Below are 7070 nucleotides of genomic sequence, written 5' to 3'. Positions count from 1 at the left end.
TCCAGAGGCAGGCCAGGTGGTAGGTGTGCAGAGGAGGGGTGGTATTTTTAGCTGGGAGCTAATTCAAGGAGGGCTCATCTGCAGGGCTCAGCACCAAGGAGTCTCACTTGCCACAGCCCCAGAGCCTCTGTGTTGGTGAGGGTCTTCTCTTTGCCTTCCTTCTAGGGAAATGCGTGCTCCCTGAACACTCCCCGAGAGCCATGAGTCTGCAGGGGGGCGGGGCAGGATCACTGTGCCTCAGGGTTACCCTGACTGAGCCCCTATGGGAGACACCTCTCATACATGCTCATCTCTTCCTCCCAGTAGCTCTGTAGATAGACATTTCTCTCTTACAGAAGAGGAAACAGAGGCCCGAGTCACGCCCAGCAGGACTGAAGCCCCGTCTGATGAGTCAAAGCCACATGGCCTTGGGACAGAAGCACCCAACTGACCGCATGAAGAGAGCATCCGCACACCAGGAGGGGGCATGCTCTTCAGTGTGGGGCGTCTGTGCCCATCCCTCCTTTCTGGCATGACAGCCTTTCCTGTGTCAGCTAAACAGACAATTTGGGGTGTGGCCCCAGATAGGCTGCTGCCAAGCCCCTGGGAAATGGAATGAGGCAGAGAAGGGTGTGAGGGGGTGGAAGAGGTGGTCTCTGGCGTGTACTGTGCATCCAAGCCTTCTCTGCAGGGCTCCTTTCCTCCCTTCACGAGATTAGCTAAGTGACTTTAGGTCTCTCTGGTCCATATTCTAATTATGAATGAAGTCCTTTGAGGCTGCATATGGTTCAGCACTCAGCTTATAGCCAAAAGGTTGTTGGTTCAAGCCCACCCAGAGGACCTAGGAAGAAAGCCCAGGTGATCTGCTTCCATGAAAACCCGATCAATCACATGGGAATATAATCATTATATTAGAGACTCGGGGTGCCCGATGCACAGCACTTGCACAACAAATGGCTATTCGGATGATGCTGGGCTGGGAGGGAGGGAGGGAGTTACACAGTTGCCTCCACAGGTCTGGGCTGGGCACACAGGTGGGAGGGGTGAGGGTGGGGGTCCTGTACAGTCTGGGGGTACAATGCAGCCAAAGGCAAGTGTCTTTGCACAGAGCTGGCCCTGGCAGGGCCTTTTCTCTGGCTCGCCAGCTTTCCAGGCTGAGCTCTGGCCCTCGGTCAAGGGCGAGGCACCCTGAGCAGGGGAGGGAGCCCTGTGGGTCTTGGTGGTTGGGAGGCATATACGGTGGTGGTCTCAGGCTATCTGCTCTTGGTCTATCATCATCCCGGGCAGATCTTTCCCTTTGGTTTCACCATGTCTATAAAGAGGGGTAGCTTCCCGGGACCCGTTCCAGGTCTGACATTTTGGAATTTCAGTCTTGGGCTTCAGAAGGGGTTTTGGTGGGGTCTCCAGAGGGTGGGAGGGTGACATGTTGTAGTGGGCCCTGGAGAGGGGAGTCGGGGCCACCCTTTGAGGTCCAGGATCCTGAGCTGATGCTGTACCCCCCTCTCTCATAAGTCTCCACAGAACACCAGGGCAGCAATCCCCTGAGGCCGAGGAATGAGGGAGGAGGTCTGGATCAGCCAGTGTCAATCCCGGTAGCCTTAGGGTTCAGTGGGGTTTGCTGAATGCGGTTTGCTCCTGCTCTTTGTTCCCCATGCGTCCCAGAGTCCTTGGAAAACCCTGCAGCTGGTGCTGGCCTGAGGGCTCTGAGCCTGGAGGAGGAACTGCTCAGAGATGGGAGAGAGGGCCAGGGCAGCTCTTGATGGGGGCCAACTTCACCTTGGTCAGAGAAGAGTGTGCCTACAGCCCTGAAGGCTACTGGGAGCTCATCTATTCCATTGTAAAGAGGAAACCCAGTCCCAGAAAGGGGAAACCATTTGGCTGGGATCCTTTGTAAGTTGAAATTAGGAAGCTTCCAAGTCCCAGAGAGGCTCAGAGTGCGACAAATAATCCTTATGTACATAATGACATATTCTGCCTTAGAGGCGTGGACAGGGGCTTCAGAACCCAGAGCTCTTTCTCTGGGGGAACCCTTCTGGGTTCTGGTCTCAAAATTTCCTGTACCTTCGAACCACCTGGGGGATATTCAGAGAGCCTGCTGTCTGGGCTGCGTGTTGGTGATAGGAGAACATTCTAGAGTGACACTGGGGTGTAGCTGTTTGCTTTGTTTTTAACTTGGAAGTCCAAATGAGTTATCTGGAGAGCTTGTTACAATGCACATTCTCAATCGGTAGGGTCCCTGGGATTCCTAACAAGCTTCCTGATGAGGCCTGGACCACTGATTAGAGGACCACACGTTGAGTTAGCAAGAGGCTGGCCAAAGATAGTCTCCGGGGCCGTAGGTATCAGACAGGCACGGGCCGCCTGCCCGAGGCTGTGCGAAATGATCACTTCAGCCTGCATAGAAGAAGGAAGCAGGAAGCAGACAGGCCACTCGGAGAGTCAAAAGTCAGGTGAGTGAAGCAAAGGGCTGCTCACGGACAGCAGGAAAGAGGCTTCCTTCTCGGAGACCCTCCTCAGTGTCCCAGGGCTCACAGCACCCCTGGCTCTCCAACTCCTAGTTCCTACACCAGGTTCCTACCATCCAGGTTCCCACACTGGGAACTGGCTTCCATCCACCCTCTTAGACGCTGCTCACCCACAGTCTAATCAATGCCCCCCTCCATGGCCATTGCCGCCCACACTCTCCTCCAGGCTGGGTGAGTTCCCTTCGTTCCTGTAAAGATCCCATTGCCCTGTCGATTCCACTGCACAGCGCCCTGTAGGACAGAGTGGAACAGCCCTGGGGGGTCCTGAGAGGAGGGTACATCTTTCTTGGAGCCCTCTGCCTGGTCTTTCTAGAAACCCCCAGGGCGCTCTTCTTCTCCTATGGGAATGCGATGCCTCCTCCGACCATCTGAGCGTGTCTAAAGACAGGAAGGATGGGGACCACAGCTGATGGTGGGATTTCAGACCAATGCCGGAGATGCTTTGGAGGCAGGGACTCTTGCTTCCTGTTCAGCTGTGCAGGGGCTGCCTGCTCCTCCCAAACCCAAGCCAGATCCAGGGCTCCACATGGTGCCCCGCTCCCGGAAATGCTCAGGAGATGAAGGAAGGGGCTGGGGGCGGGTAGGGAGAGGGCTCCCGGGAACCTCCCACCTGTTCCATTGGGAGAAGACAGCCACCCAGCCTTGCTCATTTGAAAGCATTTTAGCAGCTGCCGTGAAAGGGTACTTCACCAATACTCATGAGTGGAGGTGGAGGCTTTCTCTGAGTGCTTTCTGCACTTACAACAGCCCGAGGTATAGCTAGAGGGATACTAGAGTTTCTAAAGGGAAAAGGGAAAAACCCAAATGGAGCAAGACTAGAAGGCTCTGTGCTTAGTCATGTCTTTTTTCTGAAGCTACGACCAGCTAGTGAGCAGGAAGCAGGGCCGGGAAGACCACAGTCTGGGTTTTATTCCACCCTCTCTCACTGACCACCCCAACCCAACCCCTATGACAGGTTGCCCTTATTTGAAGTGAGGTGTGTTGCGTGAGTCTGGGAAATGCAGTCTGGGGCTACAGCCTGAGCCCAGGGATCACACCGCCCGAGTACCAGGAGGGGGGGCAGCTTCTTGGCAGAGACAGCATCCATCCTTCTCAGCTCCCCCCCATCCCAGTGCCCCATGCCACCATGCCATCCCCTTCCATGCCATCCCTGCAGCTCAAGGGAGAGTCACTTCTTAAGCAAGAGGCTTAGCTTCAGACAGAGAAAGGCCAGCCGGGATGGGTACTTGCTAGCAGTCACGTGCATCTCCCTAAACACAAAAAATTGTGTCTGTCAACAGGGGCTTGGCTGGGAACAAGTCGCAGTAGCGACAGCCCAGATCTGGGAAGAAGGTGCAAACGGTCTTATCTCCTGGCCCCCTCCTGCTGGGGCATCTGCTGGCTAAGCTGTCTGAGAGGTTGCTCAAAGCCAGGACTTGACCATTTCTGCCTTCCACGTGCTGAGCTTCTTCCTGGAGCGGGCAGGACAGGGTGTGGACTGCAGTCAGAGCAGAGGTTAACCAGAGCCCCAAAGTTGCCCTCCACACCTTGAACCTGAGCAGGGCTGTGGAGGTGCAGGGTAGATCTCAGCACTTCCCTTCCCTCTGTCAGCTTCTACCCCACAGTCACAGGGGGATTGGCCGGGCTTCTGAGCTCCTGCTGCAAGGCCCTTCAAGGTATGACTCGCAAGCTTCATCTCCCACCACTTCCCAACCAGCAAGGCGAACCAGGGGCCAAGTCACCCCGCAAAGTTCCCACTGCCCTCCTGACACACAAGGGGTTCCTGCTGTCTGGCTGTGTCTCTCCTGCTTTTCCGCGCACATGCGAAGACCCAGTGGAAGCGCCGTCTCCCCCCTGGTGGTAGCATGTTCCCCGCACGGGCAGGGCACCCTCGTTTTGCTGGTCTGTGGAGGTCCTGCAGGGAAACTTATACAGAGAAGGACCTTCGGAAGTGTCACACATAGTAGGTGGCAATGGGAACCCGGGCTCTTGAGTTGTACTCTGTGCTCATGGTCCCTCTCCGTCCACTCCCCAGGCCTGCCCACTCCTGGCTCAAGGGCTGAGCCTTACACCACGGCATGCAGCAGGTTTTAGAATGTCGACTGGATTCTGGCCCCGCTACTCATACAGTGTGTGTGGGTGAATTATAACAAGACCCTGGCGTGCCCTCTTTCTTAAAATTTCATTGACCTAGAATTCACACCTCATACAGTTCAATCGTTTAAACACATTAAAGAGAGGTGTGCAATCATCCCCACTGTCAACTTCAAAACATTTTCTTCTCCTCCTCCTCTTCCTCTTCCTCTTCCCCCCCCCTTCTTCTTCTTCGTACTTTAATTTGTGGCTCTCCATTTCTCCCCAGTCTCCCCTGCCATGACCCCAAAAAGCTATTCACCCACTTACTGGCTTTGTAGATTTACCTCTTCTAGATCCCATATAAAGAAAAACATACAGCAAGAAAAAGAAAAACCCTCTGGTTTGGATTTCATTATTGACTATCCTTGGATCACCCAGGCTGGTGTGTTCCACTTCATTTTGATGCTGCTCATTTAAAGACCTCAGATGCTGTTCTTTGTGACAGCCAGGCACCGTCTGATTTCTTCACCACACTTTGCTAAAGCATCCATGTCTTCAGTGGTCTCTTCAAGAGGTGGCTTACCCTCTTGGAATCACCTGGCGATTCCACGACTCATGAAGTTGGGAGTGCATCAACACTGTCCTCTGCGTGAGAGCAGGTGTGTGTGTGTGTGTGTGTGTGTGTGTGTGCGCGCGCGCGTGTGTTTAAAAGCAGGCCCTGTACTGCCTTCCAAATGGAAGGAGAAAGATATTCAGACAACTGGAATGCCCTGAAACAGCCCCTGCCCCTCATACTACTCCTAAGAACATAATTGATAGCCAACCAAGGCAGGGACTGCAGATAGAGCTATTTTTTCATCCCCATGAGGATCTGTTAGTTACATTTTGTTTCTGAGAGCAGGCAGGCCTGGAGAGGAGATGCAGAGAGACCCCCGTCCTGTGGTGTGCTGGTTTGAAGTTGTACTTCCTTGACCCCCCTGGGCCGGACATTAGTGCGCACTTCAGAAAGCTGAACTCAGAGAGTGGGACCAGCTTGTCTGGGATTGCCAACTTGCAGGTGACAGATGGGCTGGGCCTGCTCTGGAAACCCAGAGCTCCCTGGCTGCCTGGCACCCACTGCTCCTGGCTGGCGGTGACCCATACCCATGATGCAGTGTCACCTCCCCGGGGCTGGGCTTGGGTCTGCATCACAGAAGCTTCTCCTAGAGCAGGGCTTGACACATAGTAGGTGGACACTGGTGTTTGTGAAGTATTTATCTCACTCCCTAGTGGTGTAGTGGTTATGAGTTGGGCCACAATCTGCAAGGTCAGTAGTTCAAAACCACCATCCACTCTGAGGGAATCTGATGGGGTTTTCTACTCCCGTAAAGAGTTCCAGTCTCAGAAACCCACAGGGGCTGTTCTATCCATTCCATAGGGTCGCCATCCATCTGCACCGACTCGGCGGCAGGGGGTAGGGAGTTTTGGTTGTGGGGAGGCACAAGGAGATGTGGTGGTGCCTTAGGCAAAGTGCCCAGTGACAAATAGAGAGCATGGCTGCTTGAACTCCCTGGCTGCTCCGAGGGAGAAAGGTGTAGCCGTGTCACAAGACAGTTCCTCTCTGTCCTGCAGGGGAGCTGTGAAGGGAACTGAACGGGAAGGGATTGGGGTTATTTTGCAATTTGTGTATGGGCATGTGTGCAGGCTTGTGTGGTGAGCAGCCTGTCTCCAACCAGACTTAGACCCTCTCGTCCATTATCACCAACTGTGTGTTGTTACTGGGGGCAGCGGGGTACTCACATCTTACCTACTCTCAAAGGACCGATGTAGGTACACAAACCCCTCCCTGGCTTAGAAAACATGATGGAAAAAACCCCACTGGAATTGGTAACATTCGCCTAGTTGGATGACCCTTCAGAGGTTCCACACTTGGCTCCCTGGTCATCCCCATGGGATGACGACCCCGGGTGCCCACAGACACAGGCTTACGTCCACAGAGCTGCTCTCTCCACCTCCCCTCTTAGTTAATGCCCACTATGGGCAGAGTCTGGGCTGTGGTGCCTGGCTCAGGGCTAGGTGCTTCCTCCTTGGGCAGGTCTGCCGGCATGGAGGAGAGAGGGTGGGCTCACCCTCTGTCACAGCCCACCATGGTGCTGTCCCAAAGAGCACTCATTCTGTATAGGAACTGTGGGCCCTGGTGTTTTCTTTCTTACTTAAAAAAATTACTATGTTTTTAACACATAGAAAGTAACATGAATATGACGAGGAGCATTAAACACCCATAAACTAGATCCAACAGCTTCTAGTCTTTGCCGTTGTTGCTAAACCTTTACAGAGTAAGCGTCAGGCCTGCAGGCAGGTTAGCCCTAAACACCCAGTACACCTCCCCACAAACATGGGACCATGTTCATACCTAACAAACTCACTGGTGCTTCCAAAGGGCATCTCGCCTTCTCCGCTGTTGACACTGGCCACAGCTGGGGGTGAGGGATGGGGGCAGGAGGCAGGTGGCCTTGACATCTCTCGGCTGAC

Source organism: Echinops telfairi, unplaced genomic scaffold, assembly GCF_000313985.2.
Source record: "Echinops telfairi isolate 266 unplaced genomic scaffold, ASM31398v2 ScPeMD7_9;HRSCAF=40, whole genome shotgun sequence".
Taxonomy (NCBI): Eukaryota; Metazoa; Chordata; class Mammalia; order Afrosoricida; family Tenrecidae; genus Echinops; species Echinops telfairi.
This window is presented reverse-complemented; position numbering follows the sequence as displayed.